Source organism: Lynx canadensis, chromosome D2, assembly GCF_007474595.2.
Source record: "Lynx canadensis isolate LIC74 chromosome D2, mLynCan4.pri.v2, whole genome shotgun sequence".
Lineage (NCBI taxonomy): Eukaryota > Metazoa > Chordata > Mammalia > Carnivora > Felidae > Lynx > Lynx canadensis.
In genome coordinates, this window is record NC_044313.2 from 14,113,726 (window position 1) to 14,136,781 (window position 23,056).

Consider the following 23,056-nt stretch of genomic DNA (forward strand, 5'->3'; position numbering starts at 1 on the left):
TCCCGACCCCAGATCTCGCGTGGCTTCTCGCCCGGGTTCTTGCCGCGGTCTTGGGTGCGCATGGCTCCTCCCGTGCTCCTCCCTCCTCTTCCTGAGGGATTGGGCCTGGGGCTCCTCCACTCCTGACGCTCGCGCAGTGGCGGCGTCGTTTCCCACCACTTTCCCCGACACTTTTCCTGATGGGGAAAGAGTTCACGATTTCTGCGGAGGCGTGGGAGCGTTAGTCCCGGCCTCCCGCGGGGGACCGGAGCCTCGGGTGGCGCGCTCTGGGCACCGGGCCTTCTTGCTTACCCTTCCCCCCCCTGCCCCCGCACACTCCCTCGTCCCTCGCGGTGGGTGAGCTCCTCCGGGTGGCGCGGGCACACCTTGCCAGCCCACTCCTGGGGACGGTTATATCCTCGCTGGCCCGTGGAGGTGCCAGGAATTCATTCATTCGCCCGTATTTAGCCGCCTGTCCCGAGGCCAGCAGCGTGCTGGCCGGACACACTGGTGCGCAGGAGAGAACCGGATACGCGATCCCACCCCCTGTCCCCCTGCCCCTCCGCTGGCAAATGAGTGGGGTGAAATCACTGGAAGGGAAAACCAGTGTGGGCCGAAAAAAATCGGGGTAAACCCCGAATGGTTATGGCTTGGACAGGCCTAGGGGTGAGGAACGATACAGGCAAAACTTGAGAAGGAAAAGTGGGACTGTAAGACTGGCACTGGGTCATGTACCTTCTCCAGTACCTTCAGAGGCTGCCTCAGTCCTGCCCTTTTAAATCCAACTGCCTACTTGGCTTCCTTACACCTGCCGGGTGTCAGTGCAATTATAGAACTTCTTGTGCCTTCTGCTCTAGGTACTTAGGTGGGAGTGGGCCGACACGGGCAGGTGTTCTTGTTCTACTCTTAACCTATAAGTGTTCCTGACTTAAGTAGATCGCTTAAAACATCTCTGTTGTATTTGGCTTTTCTGGAAAACAGTCCGGTCTATTCTGCCTGCTTCACAAGTCCCTTAGGATAAAATGAGAAAGTGAGTGAGAAAACACTTTAAAATAAGATATTTTCAATAGAGGCAGGTAGATGTATAAAAATATGTGATTCTATAAAACTGATACAGAAACCCAGACATGTACCTCCTTCTGAGCTCCCTCAGTGTTGTCTCCAAATCTCTGATGGAACATCTCACTTGCTGGGATGTGACATCATCATGGGCCTGCCTTATCCTCCTTGCTAGATGGAAATCCCTTCATGGTAGTAGCCTGGTATTAGTACTCTTCACATGCCCCTCAGAGCCCGGGCCTGCAGGGACAGAACGTGTGCTCTGCTGAATAAGTGTTGAATGAACCTTTATACGAAATAAGCCCGTGCTCTTGCTGCTGGTGTTTCCATCCCACCCCTGCGCCTCTCCTCCTATCCCCATGGATGGAAGGCACCCCTTTCTCTGGGACGCCCATCCTTCAATGCCCGGCTGACTCCCACATCTGCAGAGACGTGGTGCTCCACATCAGCTCTCCTCGCTCAGCCCTCCCTTCTGAACTCCTTTCCCACTTGAAGTCTGGGCCACAAAGCTCAGCCTTCAGGGATGTCTCGACTCATTTGACACTTAAATGGAAGGTTGGAAGTGCCCTGGGCTGGGACCACCATCTTTTGGAGTCTCCCCTCTGTAACCCACCAGCCTCTAGATTCCATGAGGACAGAGACTTGGTCTGTCTTGTTCACCATGGTGTCCCCAGTACATTACTTTACAGATCTTTGCTCAGTAAATAGGTGTTGAGTGAATGAGTGGATTTTACATATAATAAATGCCTAATAAATACTTAAAATGTTTTGGAGTTGAGTGAATAATGAATACACTAGGCTGGCTAGAGCAAAGGATTGTTTTCAGTAATAAAGAGACATCAGGATAGAAAAGTAGCATGGGCAGGATGGAAATGGTGTTTTAGGAAGTTAGCTGGCAGCAATGGGTAAGCTTGGAGGGTGTTAGTTGTACAGAAAGCAGGAGACACAGGTAGAAAATGATGCAGATGTGAGGGCCTAAAGCCCACTGATAGCACTGGCAAGAGGTGGATGACAGAGTTAATAGGAAGAAGGATGGGAATCATGGTGAGTGACTGGATGTGGGATTGGGGGACCAAAGATTATGCCTTTGAGGATGGCTCCTAGAGTTCTGTTACAGTTGATAGAAATGGGGTGGATAAGTGAGTGATGTGGTTTTGATGGAAGGAATAGGGTGCATCTGGTTTTAGATGTGTGGGGCTTGTGGAGCATTGGTATCTCAGAGAGAAGGGAAGACTGACGATATGAAGATCACCCATCCACATGGCACTTAAAGTTGAAATAAGGATAGATGAATCTTCTGGAGGGAAAAGGGAAAAATCCTATAGAAGCAAGGACCTAAATATTGGGGAAGAAATATATTTAGGACATAGGAGGAGGATAAGGTGCTCTAAGAGGCAGTGAGCCAAAAAAGAAAAAAAAAAAAGCTTAGGGAAAAAAGAAAACAATCTAATGGAGTTTAAGACAGAGTGTTTTTGGAATGTGTCAGATGTGCGTGTGTACATATGCGTAAGAATAAATTCTGAAAGAATATACATTGGCATATTAAGTGTATTGTCTTTGGGTAATGGGATCATTGGGAATGTTAATTTTCTTTATTAGTAGTATCTGATTTTTCTAAAATGAATGTACTACTTGTATAACTTTGAAAAATTACATTAAGATATTTGAAGGAATAACATTAAGTCAAATTAAAGACTGAAATTAAAGGAGAATGAAAGACTGAAAAGATATTAGGGAGTCAGTTGTTCCTTTATAGAATCTTGCCATCCTCTTAAAAATAAAACTACATGTAGGCTAAATAAATAGCTAAATCTACCATCCCTGTTAACTTCTGTCATTCACTCAATCAATAAATATTTATTGAATGCCTACCATGTGGCAGAGACTAGACACTAGGAAAACAGCAGTGAACAAAATAGGTAACATTTCTTCCCTTCACGGCACTTAAGTTCTTGTGGGCCTTGATCCTAGCACTTACATCCTGCTGAGCTATCAGGACAATAAACTGCATTAAGAGACGTGAAAGCATTTTGAAAAGTTGGTATGCTAGGCGTTTATTAACATTCTATTAGTGTTGACAGATCCAGAGTAAATAAAATGACTATTCATGAATATTCCAATTTTCTGATTTTTTATAGATGTTAGAAGTACTGGGGTTTTAGCTGTAAACTACATTCACGTGTATGCGTATTGTATACATACTTAGCACATTCCTTGTTTTAGTACCTTGGTAACTATATTTCCATTTCATATTGAGACTAAATGTCCAAGGGCACTCAGAGAACATCAGAGCTTGAAAGGCATTGAATGCAGCTAACTCTAAGGGTAAAAACAGGGGAGTTGAAAGGAGGAAAAGAAGGGAAAGAAAGGGAAAGGAAAGACTCAGGAGATAAGGAAAATTCTGGAAGATATCCAGGGACAGAGGGTAGGACTATACCCTCTTCCTTTAGAGAGAGGACACCGCCATGACTATTGACATCCCACAGATGGGGTGCCCGCAGTGGATGGGTGTGGTAGGGGACAAGGGACATTTGGGAATTAGAAGACAGATTGGAGTCCCAGCTGTTCCCAAGATCTAGACCTCATCAATAAAATGAGTGGCTGGTCTAGATCAGTGTTGCCTAAACTTTTTGAGTATGAAGACTCCTTTTTAACAACCAAAAAAATGGAAGAAACTACCCCCCCCCCCGCCATGTAACAGTGGTTATATACAGTGACTATGAATTCAGTAGTATGTCTGGAGCATATGTGTTTCATTCACATAACCTCCATACATGTGACAAAGAATACATTTATAGGCAAGCTGCTCTCCAGGTCGGGCATGTGTCTGGTGCATATTTGGAATTGTGAGCTCTTTGCCTATAGTATGGGGGCTTCTCGGGGACCTTGACTGAGAGCCATTGAATCAGGTCTCTTCATCTTAGACGTCTCCTATTTTGTAGCTTTGATTCAAGATAAAATATCAGGGCATACCAGTCTAGTCCTATCTGCTAAATGAAGACCCTTCATGGAGGAGATTAATCATGCTTCAGTCTGCATTTGAAAAAGAATTTCTAAGCTATGTCAGACATTTCCTAAATGAATGAGGATAAAGAAAAACATATTTGTTCATTTCCCCCTAATCCTTTCTAACACCTTTCTATAAATTGGAACTTGTTTGCCATGACTTTCATGTTCAGAAGTGATTATTTAGGTGTTATTTTGGGGTTGCTATCAAGTGCCTGTTAATTCTTGCCTGCATTTGCCATCTGTGTTGAATATCATTTTTCATAGGGAACTAATGAACATGATTGCAGGTGTCTTTAATCTTTAGAATCCTAGAAACTGGAGAGAGAATAGATGGAAATGTTGCCTTTTCCCCATCTAAAGATGGGAGTGATAATGTTACCCCTCCTGGCCCAGTTGTCAGGAATGAGGGTTGCCAAGCTAATTGCAATATAAATAGCTATAAATTAAATGCGAAGGAATAAAAGTAGGAATGATTAGACTAATAATAAAATGTTTTTGTAATTTGATTTTTTTCACTACCAATGTCTCCTGGCAATAGTCATTACCTCTGGGCTAGTAATAGCAACAAAAACCCGGGCAGCAACTACCATTGATGGAGAACTTTTATATGCCTGAGGTTTTCCTTACATCATCCCATTGAATTCTGCAACACAACCACAAGAGGTAAGGGGTTGGCCCAAGGTGATACAGTAAGCAAATAGTGGAGATGGAATTTGAACCAGCTGACCCCAGTGCCCATGCATTTCCCGCTGCGCTCTGCTGCCTCTCAAATCTAGAATCTCGGTAGTTAGATTCCACGGTCTCATGTCAGCAATTGTTAGGCTCTTGGCCATCCTTTCTGGATAAGCCAGTTGAGCTGCTCACATTGAGGGCATGGAGAAAGGAGTCTGGGAAAATGGTGTTAATCTCTTGATCACTGGCTCTCAATCTGAGCTGCATATTAGAATCATGTGGGGATTCTACCAAATTCTGGTAACATCTGAACACTGTTAGAATCTAAGCCCCTTGAAGAAGAGGGGTATCTATTCCCTGCTGTAGTATTAAAAAACACTGATGCCTAGGCCCTACCCCAGACTTATTAAATTAGAATCTCCAGGGGTGGGGCCCACACAGAGGAATTTTTTTTATATGGGATATTAATGTGCAGCTAAGGTTGAGAACCTCTGCCCTAAAATATTTCTTCAGGGATCATGTTAGAGAATGGGTAAAGCTTCACCCAGGGAAAATTTGATAGTGGATACAGCCAAGAAGGCCTAGAAGTGTTGGGCCTTGGAACCAGACCACACGGGTCAGAGTCCGGTTCTTCCATTCCCAGCTGTGTGTCCTTGTACAAGATACTTAACCTCTCTGAGCCCATTTCCTCATCAACTAATATTTTCAATTTCATAGGATTGCTATGAGATTAAATTGGAAAATCCACGGAGCCTTCTTCCCACCATGCCCAATACATAGTAAATGATGTCATTATTGCCAAAGAAATTAAGGAGAAGGAAAATAACATTTTTAGCAGTTTTACTATATTTGTCTGAAAACCTTTATTTGACTTTGTACAGGAATTCAGGTGGAATTGAATTAAATGATAAGGGGAACCCCCCCTCTTAAAACAATATTAATGACATTTTGAGATAATCAGACCTCCTGGTAATCTATCACTTTTGTTTTAACCTTTACCATTTGTGCAAAATTATAGAGTTGATGTGTTATTTCTCTCTTGTTTCCCAAATAAAGCAGAAAGCCGGAGCCACGGTTGCAATGTGAGTGTTCAAAGCTGGCATCCTGTCAAAGACTGTATTAGATTTAGCCTTCCGGTCATTTGTTCAGAGGGCTTTGACACCGAAGACCAAAAGATACTGTTGGAGATGTTATTGCTGGCAGTTTAATTGGTATTTTTCAGGATATAGACACACAATTTCTATATAGGAAGAATTAAATTGGAAGTAGGGCAATTATCCAGTGAGTTTAGACAGTAAAAAGAAAGAGGAAAAATGAGGCAAAAGAAACTCTTCAAGTAAGCTATTTTGCCATTTTAAAGTAGATACTTTTTTAACTTTGTAGAAATAGAGACAACTTAAGAGTATTTCTGTGACATAATTAAGGGGCTAATAAAGCAAAATGAATACATATAAAATATTCTACAAAGGCCAGGTTTTCTAATTTGTACTTCTCTTAATATAAAAGTAGCAACATAAATATAGTAATTGCATTTACTTTGAATGAGGAAAATGTTAAGCATCTTTCCCACATAGGGGGCAGCAAAGAAGAAAGAGAGGAGAAATCCCAGTTAAGAGGACCAGTTAGATGTTTTATCTAGTTACGTCTGAAAATGTTTTCTCTGTAACTGCTGCAAACATTGATCTGGTCTGTTTCCCAGCCTCTGAGAGTCGTGTGTCCACCTATTTTGTTATTGTGCTTGAGTGAGAGCCAGTAAATTGTTTGACTTTTGTAATTAAACTTAAGAACTTGATTGAAGGGGATTTTAGCTTCCCTGAAAATGTACTTTAAGTTAATCTGCTTAAGAGGAATTATCTATTTCTTATTAGCAAAATCAAAACACTCTATGCCTTTATAACTGATGATTTCTACTGGCCTGGTCATGAATCTCATGGTAACGTTAAGTTGTCAAATATTATTTGGGGGATTTAAAAAATTCAGTTGTCAAAAATTTAGGACTTGATTCTTGACATTTTCTTATTGGCAAAATGAAGGGTCATTGGTGGTGTTTGCTCTTTTTCTAACTTGATTTACCTTTTGTTGTTTGTTTCATTTAAGACATTTGAAACTTTGTGTTCCTTGACTATTTTTAAAAATTGTAGTCATAGATGCAGATGAGAATGTTTTCTTTCGGGGGAGTAAATTTGGAGAGGAAGTTCCCAGGCGTTTTTAGCAAATAAAATCATCTTAGGCAAATTTCTCAGTATGATTTGATTTAATTGCATCTTTTTTACATATGACAATCATTTATAAGTATCATTGGAGCCCTACACAGTTCCAGAATTATTTAAGGTGACATTTGTGAATGAATCTCTAATGCCAATCTAATGTGTTAGATTAAATTTCTGTACAATTAAAAAATACACAGAATTGTATGTTAGCAAGGAATAAGGGGTCCTGCTTTTAATTAAATACCATTATTATATTTTGTGTTTGGGCATCCAAAATCTTAGGTAGATATTGCAGAAATAAGAGCAGTAATGGTCAGAATTCGCTTCTCAGAAGAATAATGTTTCCATTAATACTTAAGGAGAGATCTGGTCAGGATGAAAGACTAAAATGTTATTTCTGAAATGGAAATACTTTTAAAATGTTTTTAATGATGCCTGTCTTCTGCTTGGGCTACAGTCAGCATAACCAGATTTAAATGCTGTAGTTTGGAGAGAGGAAGGGAAAGGAAAGTAGGAGAGAATTTAAGACAGTCGTGTTCAGACAGGAATAAAGAATGATCGGTATTAAGATGGTTTTGTGTGACAGCACTTTCACTTGAAATAAATAGTTGAGGCAAACTGAGGTGGGAAGAGAAGTATCTGGGGGCCTGCCCTGGTCTCCACTTCTTTTTGTGTGCACAGAAATACAGCCAAGTGTAGCCCACATGGGTAACCGAAGGTCCGCCCTCTGCCACTGCCCTTTCGGGAACTGGCCAGACTCCTTAAAGGAGCTGAGAGGCCCTTGTTCAACAGCTGCTGTTAGACTGTTGTAAAAATTGGAGTTGGTTTGTGAACAACCAGGTGATTTAAAATATCCCCGAGCCATCCTAGGTAACCTTCTTCCCCAAAGTTCATGGCCAAATATTTGCACTCATAATAATTACACAAATATTGCCTTGGAATCTTTATGGGAATTTGAAAAGAGAGGAGACCATGTAACAAACTCATGAGGCGGGGCATTTTATAGCAAAGAGTGTCTCAGTTAACCTCAGTTAGGTATCTGTGCCTTCTAAAGAGTTTTTCTCCTTCTGCAGTATTAAAAGTAGAGTTCCTGTAAAATTATTCTATGCCCACACTTGTTGGAATGTTTATTAACGTGCGTATCTGACCTAAACTTTGGTTTCCTAATCATTAAATGCTTTCTTTTTTCTTGCTAGCCAAGCTGACAGTATATAAGGGGAAAGTAAGGCCTGTGTGCTGATTTTAAGAATACAAAATCAAAGACTGTCTTTTACAGGGCAAGAATCAAAGACTATGTTTTGTAGAGTAAGAACAAAAACAACTTTTAAAGTATGATATTTGAAATAACTAAAATGTGTGTTTATCAATTTAAATGCTTTAGAATAGATGTTGTCCTATGTATGGTTATTTATTACTTTATTGAAAATCTAGGCATTGTGAATTCTTAACTAAGACCACTGGAAAAAAAATCTGTTCAGTTAATATATTTTTTTGTACATTTCTTATAAACCTGTTGTTGGAAAACAGTTGTCTTTTTTTGAGATAATTATAAATCTGCAAAAGCAGGAAATGTAATCAAAATGAAGAATTCAAATTTTCAAGATCTTTTTAATTTGTATTTGCGATAGACTTTATTTCCAAGTATTATTTGTTATATGAGAATAGAAGGAATCACCAAATGTTTTTTTTTTAATTAAAAATAATCATTTTTACCTTCCCTTGTATGTATTGTCTACATTTGATTTGAACTCACTAGGGGCATGCCTTGAACCTTTCATATTCTTTCCAAGCCCTAGTGCTAAGAAACACACACACACACACACACACACACACACACACACACACACACACACCCTTGTATCCTCTAGGGTGAAGGCTTAACTGTCACATCAGGACCAGCTCCTATGATCATGGCATTTATGAGCAACTCACCTTGCTCTCCAAATTTGGACTTCAGGAGATACACCTCATGCCAGCCTAGCTCCTCTATTTTTCACAAGATATGCAGGTAAAGATGTAGGGTTTTTAATGGTCGGCATCTTCCAACTAGTCCTTTGGGCCGGGCATACTTGTTGACTACTCAAGTGCATCTTGCTCAGTTGGATATTTTAAAATACGCTGAACTCTGGAAGGGGGCTGTGATCCCGTGTCACACAAACTGGAGAGAGAAACAGGATGGTAACACTTCTTTGGCTACTGAGTGCTTTCTGACTTTTGAAAGAAAGGAAACTTTGCAGTATGCAATTCTAAGAAAATTGTAAGAAACAAAGTAGAACCAAGCTCCTCGCGGGGGAGGGGAGTGAAGCCTGTGCTTGCCTTAGCTTCTGTGTTGTCTGACTCCCTCACAAATGCTGCAGCTGCAATGTTGATTGAGAAGGAGCCCATGCATTCTGCCGAGGGATGAAATACTAAAATCTTTTTCTTCCCTTAGTGAGTGGTTCTATCTTAATTCAGAAGCTATAAAGCAAATTTTAAATTGGTATTATTTTCTAACTGGGAAGTAAGTACAACTTGTATCTGGAGTACAAACATTGCAACAGGTACTATTGCCCATGAGCTTGATGTTAACTTTTTGCGTGAGTATAAAGGATCTTAACAGTTCTCTGCGTTAAGTGGATATATGTCAGTAGCAAACGTAAATGCGAAATAAAGGGCTCGGGTTGAAATGTCTGTGGCAATGTACAAATCTGATTATGAAGAATGTCAACGATTACCCTAGAGAACAATCACAGTTTAGCCCGGGGTATAATTCTCATCGCTCTGTGTACATTTCATCACTTAGTTGTGCACAGGCACAGGAAATGATGCATTTTAAAATGCATTCTTTTATTTTTAAACACCTGCCCAACATCTTGACCAATCCTTTTTAGTCTGAGGCTCAAAAGCATGTAACCCAAAGTTAATTTCTACCTTGTGAAGTCAGGTGGTTTCAAATGTGCTGCAAAGATCCACATGAGCAATAAAATGTGAATCCCCGTTTCGTTATCTCTGAACTTTGGAATTCTATTCAGACCTCTTGCATCATGTGCAAGTATATGAGAGGGGAGGATACAAAAGTGAAACCAGTCCTGTGGCTGTTGTCATATTTGACGTTCGTCTCACGGAAGATGGATGTGCTTGCTTGACTTGCTTTTCTCTTCTTCACATGTTCTTTTCCCCCCTCCAGAAATGTGGAGCATACTCTGGGGGTTCATGTGGAGGACACCGGCCACCACCTTCCCATACCCCCCACCACGAGGGCCACCTTCCCTGCATTCCTGCTTCCTAAGCCATCTTTTGCAAGGGGGTTTGGGACTCTAGCCCCACAGTCCAGGCTCTCCTAGTCGTGGCTGCAGGGACTTCACTCACCCTGCCCTTACTCTGTCTTGACCGCCTGTCCCATAGGCCAAGCTGTTAGAAATAACCATGTGGTCATATTTGCTGCTTATTTGTTTCCATTACAGGAATCATCATAATAGATAAGGAAATCATAGAGCCAGCAAAACTTTTGGGCCACTTAGTTCCATGCCTTCATTTTACACACACACACACACACACACACACACACAAATAGAAAAAAACTAGTTGTTGGTAAAAGGCAGTCAACATAATTCTTCTATTCAGGAATCAGTTTATTTAATCGGTGATTTTTTTTTATTCGCTTCATTATGGATAAAGGAAAGATAGAGTAAAAGATAAAAGCTACTTCTATTATGTGCAGTATATTTTGGTATCTATCATATGTGTAATTGCCCCAACTGAATATCAGACATATTCTGACAATATTAAAAGATGTAAAAATCTAAAATCCCAAATTCCTAAATTCCAAGAAGAAAGTGCTTCACTATTTACAGTAATGGAACTTGTAGCCTGATCTTTGAGGGGGTTAGCTGTAAAAATTCTGCAGCTTTCTTCAGATGTATAATTTTAAATGTCCTTTTTTTTTTTTTTTGTAGCTGCCTTCTCTGTACTCGAGTTTGTCAAGTAAGCAGGCAGATGTTTTTGCCTTTTTATAAAGTACAGTAATAAGCATGTCTACTGCCCTTACTTCATCAGCTTCAAAACCTATTCACGGCTCATCTGGTTGGAAGATGATTCACCTGAAGCTTTGTTCCCGAATTAGTAATGCGGCAGCATCTCATTTAGCAAGTGGTGCTTCCCACCACTTAGGGGGAAGAAAGTTTCTCTCTCTCATTCAGATACAGACTCAGGCTTTCACCTGTCAGAGAAAATGAAACCGTCACTAACCACTGTTTATTTTGCTGGCAGGTTCATGCCTACGACAAAGCGATTTTTCTCCAGGTGAATTACTCCCCACATTGGCGTGGCAGTGACTAATAAAGTATTTATCAAAACTCAGGCGTGTGGTCCCCGTTCCCACAGTGTGTCACTGCTGCCGCCAAGTGACAGGTCTGAAAAACAATCAGCAAATCTTAGACAATTAGAGCATCGATCCCACTTAGCAAAGCCAAGGCCCCCAGTCCCTACTCGACAAAGATTCCTTCTTCTTAGGTGATGGGAATGAAGATGCTCTCCTAAATCACACTTGACCCACGTAGCCTTCCCTCCGAATTCGGGGCTCTGAGAAAAGAATGGCACAGGGATTGAGAAAACAGTGGCTGTCCCTGAACGTACTCTAATTCTAGGGTCCAGGAGTTTTTAGTTCAGCTTGGTCAGTTGTCCCCAGTCACACACTAAATCATACTGTGATAAAGGAAGGAGAAGTCTCTGTCTTAAAACTCAATTAGACACACCAAGAACTCGCAACTCTCACAACCCAAGAGTGCTTGGTGACATATGCAAAGACCCTTCTCTCGAGCAACCTCATTCTTGAACTGGGCTAAGAGCTTTTCAATTGCTGTGACATTTTCAGCCAAGGAAGGAGTAGTTGCTGCGGAGCAATGTTTTACAGGCAATTACTTTATATTATCAACGGAGCAATTCCCTGTCCAGAAAGGAACCAAAGCGATCAAGTTAAATCATTAAAGAGAGAAAGAGCAAGTGGGGAGAAAGGATTCATCTCATTAGCAGGTGCCGGTGCCGCAGGCTCCAAGGCGCACAATGTCACTGGCCCTTTAAGACAATGGCTGCGCTCCCTCCGCCACCCCCTCCCCTGGAGCTGTTGACAGGTCTAAACCTCCCTAGCAGCCCATTGTGGCCACAGTAGGAGGCACCTGCAGAAAATGTGCCAAAACCAGGCAGGGAGCAAGAGCTTTTCAATAAGCTCCCCAGCTGGAGAGGAGAAGCAACACTAAACAAGCGGGCGCAGACCAGGCATGTGATGGGAAAAGGGGTCAAAACCAGACACCTCCTATCGGCTTTCTGAGCTTTCTGAGCACCGTTCCCTTCAATTTGCTGACATCTTCTAGCTGGCTTTTCTCTATTTGCTTAATATGCTGAGGTATTTAGCTTAAAAGCACTAAATACTCCATCACGATGAGCTGTTCTCTCCCTTTCCCATTTACTGTTATTAAGGACGTTTTCCAGTATTTTCTCTCTCTTTCTGCCCCAAACTCAGATTGTTTGCTTTTGCTTCTCTCTCTCATGGCGACTTGCAGGCATTCTCCACCACATGCTGCCCGCTTGATTTTACTCATTTTTAATTCAGGGACAAGCAAAGCTCCCCCAAATCCAGGAGCTGGGCTGCCTCCGTAAAGCACACCTTCCAGCTGCTATAAGCACGTATCTGGAAGCTGCACTGCATTTCGACACAGTAAACATTTATTGTGCATCTACTGTATACCTGTCACTGTCCTCAGGGCTTCTGGAAATCCAGAGGTAGACAAATGAGCTTCCCCTTTCGTACTGCCTAGGATCTAGCAGAGAAGCTAAAGAGCTAATATGACCACGGGTTTTAAGAATTTGCTTTGCACCCATGCACTTTTCTTTGTAATTCTTAAAGCCCTTTGGAGAAGAAGCAGGAGTGGAGGTGGGGAGACAGGAGGGGCGGGGGGGGGGTACAGAGAGGGACCTGGGATGTGCCAGTGGTGTAGTGGCTTTGTCCAGCCTGCCTTGAGAAGCAAGAGGACAGATTCTCAGTTTCATCTCTCCAAGCTGAGAACCTGGCATAGTGCCTCAGTTTTGGCCGTCTAATTAATCTGGCACTCCGTGTCTTTATTTACACGGTGCTTCCCAGTTCTCATGATATTTCCATCTCTTGTTTTTCTCATCTGAAGTAGGAAGGCATTATCTCTGTCTTACAGATAAAAACATCTGAGACTCGGGCAAAGCACCTTACCAGGGCCACCCAAAGAGTAGGTGGTAAGTGCAAAGGCCCTGGGGGAACCTGGCTCCTCCGCTGCCCACCTGTGCCTTGGCCTCCCTTCTGCTCTGGGCAGCCTCTTCCAGCTGTCAGCCGGCACAAACACACGCTTCGAGAGCAGCGCGGAAATGGATAAGGTGACATTTTCACAGTGAAGTTTTCCCCCCTCCTGCAGATGGAGAATGTTGGCGTGTACAGATTCTGTGGGTGTGCAGCAAAGAGCAAAGTCAAGTGTGATTCAAGGTGGGAAATACCAGCTTCAGGTAGGAAACGAACTCATCTGTGTAAGTACCAAACTGGCGTCGGAAGTAGTTACCCCTGGAATTTCGTTTGTCTAGAGACGGACTGGGTACATTTAAAGCTGGTACAGCTAGATTGAAGCACGCGTAAGATACTTGCTAAACCACCGCAGAGCGGCTGCTTGTTCAGAGTGCCGGCGAGTGGTAAGAGGTACGAGAGAAAGTATTTCAGAAGCACCCTCGACTCAGGAAATGAAATTGCTTTCGCACGGGATGGGCCACAGCCGACATCCACACTCACAAGCCGAGCTCACGGAGCAGGACCTGGCTGGGCACACACCTGTCCCCTCCCTGCCCTGCCCTGCCCTGCTGGCTCTGGGGCCTTGTGTGTGTTCAGGCCTCTACCGAGGCAGGAAGAGATGTCTCTGGATCCTTCGGGCTTGTTTATGCTTTAACGTCTCTCCTCACAGAGGACTGGTCCTCTTCTTCCATTTTCCCTGGTGCCTCCCTCCAATTCTGGAGGAAACAAGTGGGCTATTCATGTAAAAAGAGAAAGAGTGAGCTGGGGGGGGGGGTGGGGGGAGATGCCACCGACAAACTCCATTGAAAACCAGTGGCTGTTCATTTACATTCACACTTTTAAAAAATGTTAACTAATGATGTTAAATGGTTTGCCAAAGGTCCTGGCAGGTCAGTTGTAGAAGTGTCATTTCTGCCTAATTAGGGCTCTTGTGGCTGCCCGGGGCCTCCCAGTGCAACTGGTGACAAGCCGAGAGCTGACAGCTTCAATTGGTGCCAATAGGAAGGTTGGACCGGTCATGTTTTCCAACTCAGCCAGGTGTTTGCTGAATGGGGGAGGGGGCCCGGGGAGATCTGAGCCCTTCCACGATCTGTCTTCTTTCACTGCTGCCTGGCAAGTCCTCTCCCTTTGCCTGTCTTGTCTTGTGTCAAGGTCAAGAATGGGCTTTGCTAAATCAGCAATTTGGGTTATCTCTGGGAGGTCATTAGCAGCCCTCGGCCCAGACATTTCAAGTGGTCTCAGGACCCAGATGCTAGATTTTTTTCTCCCTGAAATCAGAGAGTAAGAAGAGGAAAGTTTTAGGTAAAAAAAAAAAAAAATAGTAGGAAGAAAACAAAACAGACCAAAAAAGACTCTGAAAACTCTGCCTAGCTAACAGTGTTAAGCTTCTGAAGACATTTCATGATAATAAAACTGCCTGAAGACAAAACAGCTAAAGCATCCTGACCAATGCTTTAAATATTTCAAAGAAGGGAAGACAGTAACGAAAAAGAAATCCTGTAATGTGCAATTGGATATAGAGTACCTGTCACATAGTAGGTGTTCAATAAATAACTTCTTGCTCATTTGATTTTTCAGGGGAGAAATTTTTGTCTGAGAAACAAAGCAATTGATGGAGATGTTGCTATTTTTCACACTTACTTTTTAAAAAAAATTTAACTTTTTTATTTATTTTTGAGAGAAAGAGACAATGAGAGCCTGAGTAGGCGAGGGACAGGGAGAGAGGGAGACAGAGTCTGAAGCAGACTCCAGGCTCTGAGCTGTCAGCACGCAGCCCGACGTGGGGCTCAAACCCACAAACTAGGAGATCATGACCTGAGCTGCAGTCGGACGCTTAACCGACTGAGCCACCCTGGTATCCCTTTCACACTTTGTTCCTGCAGTGCTCTTTGAGTTTCTTAGTTGACCCAAAATACATGCTAAGTTGGAGTGCCACATGAGAGGTTGATAGGATTATTATATATATGTATATATTTTTTTTTACTTTTTTTTTTTTTTAACAACTTAAGCAAACAACCCCTGGTGCTCAGGAGCTCCAGGCTGCAGCAACCACAGCCCAAAGAGGCACTCAGATAGTGCATCTGAGTCCAGAATTTGGACTTGACCCACTGGCAGGTCCTGTGGGGATGACGACACTCCCTGTTTGTGCCTGAATTGGATATACCTGCACTCGAGCACACGATGCACCGAGCATGTTTACTGGTCTGAAGGGAATGGCAGGATTACTGCATTTGGGGGGGGGGGTGGTCAATGCTTGTGAAATCAAAGGGAAAAAGGGTATTGCAAGAAGCAATGTTTGTTTTCGGAAAATCTTAAGACCAGACCCTTTGATGTCAGTTTGGGGGGTGGGGGCGGTGGCGTCCAAAGCGATGGAGGTATCTGCCGACTGGCAGTTTTCAGCTCTCTTTCCCGCCTGCTGCCTCTGTTTGCTCTAATACGGAGCAATGGAAAATGGGGCCAGAAAGAAGACTGTCCCTGGCTGCTGATTTTATCAATGGCGTCGCATGAAGATTAAACGAGACAGCATATGTAAGCCACACTTAGGACAATACCTGGCACGTATCAGGTGCCCACTCACACCTGAGCAGAAGGAATTCTCTTTTCTCCTGTGCTGAGTCCTTCATGGTCGGAAACCACGCGCTGTTCTGCAGTGTCACGTTATTTTCTCTGTACCCAGAACATGTTTGAACAAAGAGAATTCGGAGAATCGACTAATAGGCTGACCTCATGAATGATATGAGCAAATGAATCGAGACACATTTAAACAGTTTAGTTGCCTGTCTCCAAATTTTCCCTCCAGGACCTCCTTTGTCACTAAATGCCCTTAAGAGGTCCACTTTGCATTTTCCTCCACCCGTTTTGTGTCACGGCACGTGTCCTTCTTCTTCTTCTTCTTCTTCTGTGACCTTCTTGGTTCACTCCTACTGCTTTTTTCCCCGGGATATGATTTTCCTTCTAGTTCCAGTACTAACCCCGATCATGGCTCTGCCTCCCACATCCGCCTCCGTCTCTCAGATCTGATCCGCCGCATGTGATCGCTGTCTGCGTACTTGGAGGGTGAATGATTTACTGTCTGGCTCTTACGGATGCTAAGAAGGGGCCACTGAAGACCCTCCTTGTGGTTAGGAAGATGAGTATGTAAAAATCATTCTGTAAGGGGCGCCTGGGTGGCTCAGTCCGTTAAGCATTTGACTTTGGCTCAGGTCATGATCTTGCGGTCCGTGGGTTCAAGTCCCATGTTGGGCTCTGTGCTGCCAGCTCAGAGCCTGGAGCCTGCTTCGGATCCTGTGTCTCCCTCTCTCTCTGCCCCTCCCCTGCTTGTACTCCGTCTCTCTCTCTCTCATTCTCAAAAATAAGTAAACATTAACAAAACAAAAATGAAAATCGTTCTGTAAGACATTAGTGGTAAAGAAAACCTTCTGCAGCAATGAAACCAGCATGTAAAAGTAAGCCAATTATTTACTAAAACTGAAACAAAACAACAAGAAGCTTTTGAAGAGTCGTGAACAGAGGAAAGAACATGTGAATGACCAGAAGTCTTCTGTTTTGTGGCATTAATATGGTCTGGTGGTATTTGTGATAACTGGTCCTCACAACGGTGACCTGAGGAAGGTGAAATCATGTTCAGTTGGATAGTACCTAAACCTTTCTGAAAGCAAGTCTGATCTTGTCATCCCATTGTTTGAAGCTGTCTGGTGGCCTTTTAGATCTGACTGTGGCTTCTTTTTGACCTTGAACCCTTACTCTGCTGTGCTGATCTGCTTGCAGTTCTCAGGATATGCCAGGATGTTTCATGCCTCAGGGCCTTTGAACAAACTCTTTCATATCCCCGGAATGCCTTCTGTCCCTGTTGTTCTCGGAATGCCTTCTGTCCCTGTTGTTCTCCTGACAAACACCTGTTCCTTATGCCACCTCTTCCCCGAAGCTCCTCCTGACACCCCCAAGTTACACAGACCTTTCTTTCTTTTGTGCCCCTCGACACAAAAGCACCCTTTTCTCAATAAGAATAATAATTGTAACAGTAGAAGTTCCCTTTTATCGAATGCCTTCTGTGTGCCAATGTAAGCGCTTTCACTGGTGATACCGTTAATTTCTCAGTGCTCCATGAAGAAGGTGCTGGTGTCGATGTTCATGTTATTGATGAGGACCCTGGGGCTCAGACTGCCTGTTGAAGGTCACAGAGCTTGACAGTGGTAGGGCGGGATCCTCGCCCAGCCAGCATGATGCATGCACACATATGAACCACCCTTGATCTAAAACCACCAAGCCATACTGCCTCCCATTCTAAGTGGCCACCATCCCGGTGTGTGGGTTCAGTTTATCTTCCCTCTAGATGGCGAGCTGCTGGAGGTCGGTTTCACTCTTCTGTGACTCGGTGTCTAGTGTCTTGTGTCGACCAGCGCATGGCAAAGACTCTAAATGTGGGTTGAATTTAATGAAATTGAATGGAGTTGAATTGCACTACATATTTGTGTGTGTGTGTGTGTGTGTGTGTGTGTGTGTGTGTTTACACACATATTCTCTCTCCCTGCCTCTCTTATTCTCTTTATATGTGTCTTTTATATACGTATATACATGTACACTATACATATTCTATATGCATACATATATAGTTATATACACAAGATACACATATGTCTATGTAGGTATGTATACATAAATGAATGTAGTATATATAAATGAGGTATATATACATATATATAAAGAGATTAAGAGGCAGGGAGAGAGAGAACCAGTCACAGTTGGAAGGAATATACATGCATTATAGTCTCTCTGACTTTGGATAGTGAGTTTATAGCCTGTGTTAACCCACTTTGTAGCATGGGTGAGACAGCATGTACGTGGACGAGGATCCTCCTAAAGACAGACCTTGAAGCTCTCCAGGTTCTGCCCCCGGTGTCATATTAACGTTTAAGCCAGATGGTTATCAGAGGAGGAGATGTCTAGGTAGAAGAACATTTTTGAGTTTTTTCACTATGCGTTGTCTCAGGTGTAGAGATGAGTCCTACTTTGTCCAAACACTTTTCTTCATCATTCAGTCTTCTTGAGTCTGGCGAGCATGGGTCTCATTCTCTGCCACAGGTGACCACTGTGCCTCCTGTAAGGTGCTCTGTGTTATGCAGAGGGACAAGAATGACTAATAACCCAGCACAGAGAATAGCCTTAGCACAAAACCAAAAACTCTATTAGATCTAAGAGGCACCTGTGGGATCTGGAAAGTTGGGTGAAGGTTCAGGAATAGCGAGTTCAAGGGCAAAAACCTCTCTCCTGGATTCTGTGCTCATGCTATGGCTTGCTTCTAGGGGGGAAAAGGAAATGTGTTGTTTGTATACAAGTGCCCATTTCTCACATTTATTTTTACCCCACATGAGCATGAAATCCCAGTTTTAAAATCAGATTCTAAAACGTTATAAGCTGTCAGGTTCTTATTGATTTCTAAAGCAATCCTCTGGCCCTGGGTGATCCTTCCCTGCTGTCCTCTGACCCTCCTTCTGCCACTGACCAGTCATGCCCTTTGCTTCTCTCTCTGTTCCTCTGCTCTGTTTCTGGAACCCTTCCTCTTGGCCTTGCCAGACCCTACCCATCCTCTGAGAACCACTTAGGTCCATGAGGATGAGACCCTTTCCTGCTTTGCTGTGGCATTAATGGTCTGTGACCTTTCTGACTGAGAAGCATGGAGTGATGGCATTAAAACCTTAATATGAACTTATCTGGGCAGGCTGAGAGTCTGGGTGCTGCTCTTTAAGGAAGGAGTTCTGGGCTGAAGACCACGGAGGGTCAGGAAGGGTGGTGGCCCGTGGATGCTGACCTTGGCCAGGATCAGCGGTGCCCAGCAGCGTTCATAACGCCTATCTACAAAAAGCAGGAGGGAGCAGTCATTCTGTAATTCATATTTAGAAGGCTTCCTGAGAGGGGCACCTGGGGGGCTCAGTTGGTTACGCAACTGGCTCATGATTGTGGCTCAGGTCGTGACCTCAGGGTTCCTTGGTTGGAGTCCCACATTGTGGAGCCTGCTTGGGATTCTCTCTCTCCCTCTCTCTCTACCCCTCTCCCCCTCCCTCAAAATACATAAATAAACATTAAAAAAAAAAAAAAGCTTCCTGAGAGAGCCCTGTTTTCCACTTAGAGCTCCCAGGTCATTTGGCCAAGATTTTCTGCCCCTTGGAAGTCTCCAGAAAAAAATCCCCAAAGTTGGAAATGGGCTTTCCTTTTCAAAATGCGTATCCATAAATTCGCTTCGCAGCTCTTCATTTGATCTCCTTTTACTTCTCTAACTTCCTGCCTTATCCCAAGACGGACTCTGAGACCTACGCACAATCAGGTAACACGAGTGGTATCTTTGAGAAACAGGACTGGACGGAAAACGGGGCAGACTCGCAGGTGAGTTCGCAGATGTGTTCCCTGAGGTCTGCGGCATTTTCGGAGAGAGGCCACGCGCGTCTCTCGGCCTCCGCAGTGTGGGACCAAGGCGCCCGCTCCACGGGCCGGGGGGAGCGGTGGGCAGAGGCGGCTCCCCCCTGCGGCTGCGCTGCGCCCCGTGTTTGGAGCCGGCTGGGGAACGTGGGCCGGGCTTTCCGGGGCCCTGTTTGCTTGAGCCAAGAAGTCCTCTCCCAGGAGAGCCCAAGACAGTCCCTGGTGAAGCTTCGTTTGGAGGCGAGGGAACAGCCCGTCCCTCGTCTGCCGGGGGCTGCCGGGGGGGGGGGGGGGGGGGCTTGGGCAAATGGGGACAGAAAGCTCCCAGCCCCCACCCTTGCCCCGCCCCCACAGTGCTGGCGGTAGTTTCAGTTTCGGTTTCGGTGCCGCGCGGGCAGGGCAGCGGCTGCGGTGCCAGCAGTGTCCCACCCCCGAGGTGCTGATTGGGCCGCAGTTCCAGTGATGCGTGGCGGCAGCGGCAGCAGAGGCGGTGAGCCCGGCGCTGGCAGTGTCGGTGGCACTTGCACGGTGGCAGTGGCACCAGCACTGGCGGTGGCGGTGGCACCAGCACCGGCAGCGCCTGTACCAGCGGGACGCGGCACCGCGTCTTCGAAGTGGACACGTGGACACAGCCGCATCGCAGCAGCCCCGGGGCCCCGTCAGCTTCCGCACGTCCCCGGGGGACAGGTGGCCGGAAGTGGCCAGGGTGGGCTCTGCCCAAGGTGGCTCTGTGGGTGACGGAAGCCTGGACCACCAGAGACTGTGGGGAGGCTCAGCCGAGAAGGTATTGGAGGTTCCCCTAGAGGCAGGGTGTCCAGTGGCCGGTGGGAGTCGGACCCCGATTTTAGCCTTGAGACAGTGAGCCAAGAAGAGATGAGCGACCTCACATTTAGAGCTTTGTAAGATAAGAACCAACCGGCTGGTAAAGAGAAGCTTAATTCTTCCTGGTGTGGGCAGTTGAGCACACAGCCATTCACTCATTCCCTCATTCGTTCAGTTTTTCATTGAGAAAACATCAGTGGGACCTTTACTAGAGTCTGAAGTCAGATTAGTGGCATCTGAATCTGGCTCTGCATTTGCTAGCCTGTGATCATGACAGAATTGGGTGATTTCTCTAAACCCCGGTTTCCCTGTCTCTAATATGAAACGTAAATAATACTAAGTATCTACCTCATTGGGTTTTAGGAGAATCCGATGCATATGGAATGTTTAGCACAGTGCCTGGCGCTAATTTAATAGCCAATAAGTATGAGCCATGAGCTATGATTAAACAACGTGGAATGTACAAAGATTCACATAATCCCGTAGTAATTAAAACAGTGTGTGTCCATATAATGAAACACTACACGGCCAGTGTCCAGAAGGATATACAGTTGATCCTGGAACCACCTGGGTTTGAACTGTGCAGGTCCACTGATATGCAGATTTCTTTTTGATATGTATAGTACAGTACTGTAAATGTATTTTCCCTTCCTTGTGATTTTCTTAATGACATTTTCTGTAGCTTATTTTATTGTAAGAATATAGTCTATAATACATACAGCATACAAAACGTGTGTTAATTAGCTGTTTATATTATTGCTAAGGCTCCCCAGTCAGTAGTAGCCTTTTAGTAGTTAAGTTCTGGGAGAGTCAAAATTTGTACGGGGATTTTCCAGTGTGCAGGGCGTCAGCACCTCTAACTCCTGTGTTGTTCAAGGGTCAACTGTACTGCGGTAACCGTGGCCATCACTTGGTAGGGAGATTACGGGTGATTTGATTTACTTACTTTTCTTATCTGCCTTTTAGAATTTTTCCGGAGTATATGAACTATTCATGAGATTTTATTTTATTTTTTTTATTTTTATTTTTTCAACGTTTATTTATTTTTGGGACAGAGAGAGACAGAGCATGAACGGGGGAGGGGCAGAGAGAGAGAGAGAGACACAGAATCGGAAACAGGCTCCAGGCTCTGAGCCATCAGCCCAGAGCCTGACGCGGGGCTCAAACTCCCGGACCGCGAGATCGTGACCTGAGCTGAAGTCGGACGCTTAACAGACTGCGCCACCCAGGCACCCCTCATGAGATTTTAAAGTAGAAGGGAGAGAAATCTTGTCTGACCATCTCTTTGGTGCTTACACCTGCTCTGTGACACTTTTGTCCACCATATGCTTGAACAGTTTCAGGAGGAGCAAAGTGCAAGGGCACTCAGGGCAGCTCATTGCGTCTGTTGGCAGCTCTGATTCCAGAAATTTCCTCCTTACGCTGTCTGCTTGTATTTTCTAACAGTTAGGGCTCATTCATCTATTCATTCAACCAGTACTTATTTTTTTTAAATTTTATTTATTTATTTAAAAAAATTTTTTTAACGTTTATTTATTTTTGAGACAGAGACAGAGCATGAATGGGGGAGGGTCAGAGAGAGGGAGACACAGAATCGGAAACAGGCTCCAGGCTCTGAGCTGTCAGCACAGAGCCCGACGCAGGGCTCGAACTCACGGACCGCAAGATCATGACCTGAGCCGAAGTCTGCCGCTTAACCAACTGAGCCACCCAGGCACCCCCAACCAGTACTTATTAACTACCTCCTATATGCCAGGCACTGTGGCAAGTTCCAGGGAGACAGTAGTGCATGGAAGCCAACAGAGTCCTTTCATGGAGCTAGTAATTTAGTGAGGTCTTCAGACTATATAGCTCAATGACTAAATAAATATGTCATTACAAATGAAGAATCTTTGAAATGCTCTGAATCTAGGAGAGCACACGGCAAAGATCGGGGGGGGGGAGTCCTGGAGGGCATCCCTGGGGCTAACATGTAAGCGGGACCATGAACGGTGTGTGGGAGTTATGGGGGTATAGGCAGGGGGGGGGACAGTCCAAAAGGAGGAGCAGAATCCGCTTCTGGGCCACATGGTCATTTCATTGCCTTTTCATGTGTGAGCCTTTCAAATATTTGAAAATGGCTTCTTCCCCAGAGTCTTTCTGTTTTACTTCTACTCTCTTCAGCTTTTCCTCCTAGGATGTGACTTTATAGCCTATTGTCATTCTGAGACCCAGTTTTTGGTGCCCCCTCTTCTTATAACTGTTTTGAGCTCTAATTCACATACCATGCCTTTCACTCATATAAAGTGTGTAATCCTGTGACTCAGTGTATCACAGAGTTGTGAGATCATAACCTGCGCTGAAATCAAAAGTTGGATGCTTAACCGAGCCACCCAGGAGCCCCTGATTCTAGCCCAATGTTGCTAAGGTTTGTCCATGTTGTAGCCTGTGTTAGTACTCACTTCTTTTCATTGCTGAATAATATTCTAGGGTGTGGATATATCACATTTTGTTTATTCGTTAGTCCACTGATGGACATTGGGGTTGTTTTCACTCACTGGCTATTATGAATAATACTTACAAGTTGTGCAGATGCATGTTTTCACTTCTCTGAAGTATATACTTAGGAACT

At 44.3% G+C, this 23,056-nt stretch overlaps 1 long non-coding RNA gene across 1 annotated transcript in view; it reads left to right on the forward strand.

Moving 5' to 3' along the window:
* LOC116738388 overlaps positions 1-23,056 on the forward strand; it is a 57,328-nt gene that overhangs the window by 128 nt on the left and 34,144 nt on the right. Inside the window, exon 2 of the long non-coding RNA XR_004344269.1 lies at positions 13,346-13,433. This is a non-coding gene — a long non-coding RNA (uncharacterized LOC116738388). The remainder of the gene's footprint in view (positions 1-13,345; positions 13,434-23,056) is intronic.